Genomic DNA, 5,000 nt, shown 5'->3' on the forward strand with positions numbered 1-5,000 from the left:
TCGTCATCAATATATTCAGGGCTGCAGACTCGGAATGCTCTTAAAAACATAGAAGTAAATACAGATTTCTTAACTTTGTTGCCTTGGTTTGAGTAATAATGGACATATGCCGAGATATTCGTTGGCTTTCTGTATACACTGAACTTGAGACTATTATTACATCTATGTATGCGACAGTCCAAAAAAGGTAGGGTACAATTATTCTCCAGCTCCATAGTGAAATTTATTGATGGTACCAAACTATTCAATCTAAGAAAAAAGTTATCTAAATTTTCATTTCCTGGCCACACACATATTATGTCGTCAATATATCGAAACCATTTTACATTATTAGGTTTGATGTTATTTACGATTCTGCTTTCAAAAAATTCCATATATAGATTGCTCAATACTGGGGATAAAGGGTTTCCCATAGCCATACCAAAAGTTTGTGCATAAAATCTCCTATTGAATTCAAATTTACAATCTTTTATACATAATTTAATTAATTCTATTAAAGTGTGTTTGGAAAATGGTAGATTCAATTGTCTATTATCTAATGTTTCAGATAAAAATTCCAACATGTCATCAATAGGTACTTTTGTGAATAGTGAGACTACATCAAAACTGACAAGCCTACAGGTAATGTTGATCTGTACTTCATTCAGTTTGTTAATCAAGTCTACATTATTTTTTATATTTGAATATGAGATGGTGCCAACTAAAGGATTGAGGATATTCACAAGGTACTTAGATAATTTATATGCTGCTGAACCTACAGAGCTAATTATTGGCCTAGCTGGATAATTTGGCTTATGAGTTTTAATAGTTCCATACATATATGGCAATGTTGGTGATATTGTACAAACCTTTTTTATCAGATCTTCATTCCCTTTTAATAACTCATTCACTTTTTTGTTGTAACTACTATTCACAAACTCAATTGGATTTTTTCTTAATTCCATGTATGTGTTTTCATCACTCAAGAAATTTTCCATTTTTTCTACATAATAATTTTTATTCAAGATTACCAGTGCTCCAGATTTATCGGCTTTTGTCAACTTAATATTTCTATCTTGCTTCAATTCGGCAATTGCTCTCTTGAATCTTTTTGGGCAATTTAGAACCACTGGTTTTTTCATATTGCTGTATATAATACCCTTAATCATATTTACTTCTTCTACAGAAATATCACTGAATTTCTCCAGGTTACACACTCCATTTGTAATTTCTACACAATTCACTGCACTTGATGACATCGAGAAATTTAAACCGTATCCCAAGGCACACTTCACATTTTTATCTAGAATTTTATTTGACAAATTAACCACACATTCTGGATTAACGTTTTTAGTCCACGGGCTACTTTCTATCAGTGCATTGAGTTTCGTGTCATGCTTTTGTTTGAATTTTCTATACACTTTTTCGTTCATTTCTCCATAACAGAAACCTCGAAGTGAGTCTTTCCAATCCGTTGGTATTGAGGCTTCAAAATGTCTCCTTTTTCTTGTTAGGTCTTCAAACGCTCTTCGGTTTTTAATTTTCATTGAATTTATATGCTTTTCTAATATACTTCTCTGTATAATACCAAATAGTTGATCATCTATTTCCAATAGGGATTTCGTTATCATGCATTTCGGAATGACTTGTTCCTCCCAGCATTCACGAAGAAACCGCAGGTGTTCTTTAGTAGCATGGGCGTGTGTGAGGGCGTCTGTAAATTCTCTAATAATGTATACCAAGATAGGGAAAGTCGTACAGAAAGTCTGGAAGGAGTATGTGGTATCCATTTATGCGTAAAAATCACAGGAAAACGTGATGCTCAGATGCAGAAGAACCACAGGGAAAATGAAAATACGGAATATACACTTAAGTCCTGACTGGTTTCGTGATACTTCCTCAGAGGACTGATTTATTGAGAGAGGTTTCTTACAATTTATAGGGAAAGCAAAAGTACGAACATACATATAGAGATTTAGAGAACAATGACACTCCCTTACCCGCTACCTGGGCTTGACTCAGGTGTTGAGTAGGAGGAGTCCGCAAGCTCGTTAGACACCTGCTAAAAAGGGTCATTTCTAGTGGCGGGTATATTCTTGTTTTCTTCTTATTTTACTTTCAATACAGTTATTTATATGTCAATGCAGTAGCCTTATCTATATAAATACATAAGCAAAACATACACAAACATAAAAATATATATACATATATATACATATGCATATACATACATATATATATATATATATATATATATATATATATATATATATATATATATATATATATATATATATATACATATACATATACATATACATAAATACATACACATACACATACATATACATACACATACATATATACATATATATACACATACATATATACATATATACACATACATACATATGCATATATACATATATATACAACATTAATATCATAAACATATAATCATGTATATATCAATACTTATATCTAGCATAACACTATATAGTGCCAATATACTTATACATACTATATAAAATAATTGTTTCCTTTATTGAATGGTAGCTTAGGTCTAAATATTAATTTCACACCGACATTAATTATTCACAATATATTCAATTCTACATTAAGTGGTTAATGTTTTTTTATATAGCTTACAAATCTCTTTATATATAAAGGCGTCAAGTTTATACATTCCATGACCAATATTCAAGTTGTTTTCAAAGGTTTCTTTTATGAAACTGGACTCTATGATGTTTCTTTCTACTAAGTTATTTGAATGAACCAATTTCTTTGCACCTGACCAATTAATAGGGTGATTTCTATCTCTAACGTGGGCAAAGAGTGCATTATTATCTTGAGCATACCTGACACTTTTCTTATGTTGTTCATTTCTCTTTTCTAGGGCTTTACCAGTTTGACCAATATAGTATTTTTCACAAGCATTGCATGGAATACGATATACACATCCCTTGGTAATGTCAGGAGAATTCTTTATTAAGGCTGTTTTTATTGTATTTTTACTCTTAAATGCTACATTTACATTGAAGTTTTTTAACAGTTGGGGAATTTCTTTAAATGAATCACAATAAGATAGTACAAGTAAATTTTGTGAGTTATAGTTTTTTTCTGTTATCATTACCGAAAAAAGTCTTTTTTGCTGTTCTTAGGGCATCATCTAACACAATTTCAGGATACTTTAGTTTTTTACCTATTGCTCTAATACCATTTATTTCGTCATCAATATATTCAGGGCTGCAGACTCGGAATGCTCTTAAAAACTTTGTTGCCTTGGTTTGAGTAATAATGGACCTATGCCGAGATATTCGTTGGCTTTCTGTATACACTGAACTTGCGACTATTATTACATCTATGTATGCGACAGTCCAAAAAAGGTAGGGTACAATTGTAAGCTATATAAAAAAACATTAACCACTTAATGTAGAATTGTATGTATTGTGAATAATTAACGTCGGTGTGAAATTAATATTTAGACCTAAGCTACCATTCATTAAAGGAAACAATTATTTTATATAGTATGCATAAGTATATTGGCACTATATAGTGTTATGCTAGATATAAGTATTGATATATACATGATTATATGTTTATGATATTAATGTTGTATACATATAAATGTATATATGCATTTGTATGTATGTGTATATATGTATATATGTATGTATATATATGTATATATGTATGTGTATGTATATGTATGTGTATGTGTATGTATTTATGTATATGTATATGTATTTGTATCTGTATGTATGTATATATATGTATATATATATATATATATATATATATATATATATATATATATATATATATATATATATATATATATATATATATATATATATATATATATATATATGTATATGTATGTATATATATTTGTATGTTTGTGTATGTTTTGCTTATGTATTTATATAGATAAGGCTACCACATTGACATATAAATAACTGTACTGAAAGTAAAATAAGAAGAAAATAAGAATATACCTGCCACTAGAAATGACCCTTTTTAGCAGGTGTCTAACGAGCTTGCGGACTCCTCCTACTCAACACCTGAGTCAAGCCCAGGTAGCGGGTAAGGGAGTGTCATTGTTCTCTAAATTTCTATATGTATGTTCGTACTTTTGCTTTCCTTATAAATTGTAAGAAACCTCTCTCAATAAATCAGTCCTCTGAGGAAGTATCACGAAACTAGTCATGACTTAAGTGTATATTCCGTATTTTCATTTTACCCGTGGTTCTTCTGCATCTGTGCATCACGTTTTCCTGTGATTTTTACGCATAAATGGATACCACGTACTCCTTCCAGACTTTCTGTACGACTTTCCCTATCTTGGTATATATTATTAGAGAATTTACAGACGCCCTCACACACGCCCATACTACTAAAGAACACCTGCGGTTTCTTCGTGAATGCTGGGAGGAACAAGTCATTCCGAAATGCATGATAACGAAATCCCTATTGGAAATAGATGATCAACTATTTGGTATTATACAGAGAAGTATATTAGAAAAGCATATAAATTCAATGAAAATTAAAAACCGAAGAGCGTTTGAAGACCTAACAAGAAAAAGGAGACATTTTGAAGCCTCAATACCAACGGATTGGAAAGACTCACTTCGAGGTTTCTGTTATGGAGAAATGAACGAAAAAGTGTATAAAAAACTCAAACAAAAGCATGACACGAAACTCAATGCACTGATAGAAAGTAGCCCGTGGACTACAAACGTTAATCCAGAATGTGTGGTTAATTTGTCAAATAAAATTCTAGATAAAAATGTGAAGTGTGCCTTGGGATACGGTTTAAATTTCTCGATGTCATCAAGTGCAGTGAATAGTGTAGAAATTACAAATGGAGTGTGTAACCTGGAGAAATTCAGTGATATTTCTGTAGAAGAAGTAAATATGATTAAGGGTATTATATACAGCAATATGAAAAAACCAGTGGTTCCAAATTGCCCAAAAAGATTCAAGAGAGCAATTGCCGAATTGAAGCAAGATAGAAATAT

This window comes from Palaemon carinicauda, chromosome 33 (genome assembly GCF_036898095.1).
Source record: "Palaemon carinicauda isolate YSFRI2023 chromosome 33, ASM3689809v2, whole genome shotgun sequence".
NCBI classification, from domain to species: domain Eukaryota; kingdom Metazoa; phylum Arthropoda; class Malacostraca; order Decapoda; family Palaemonidae; genus Palaemon; species Palaemon carinicauda.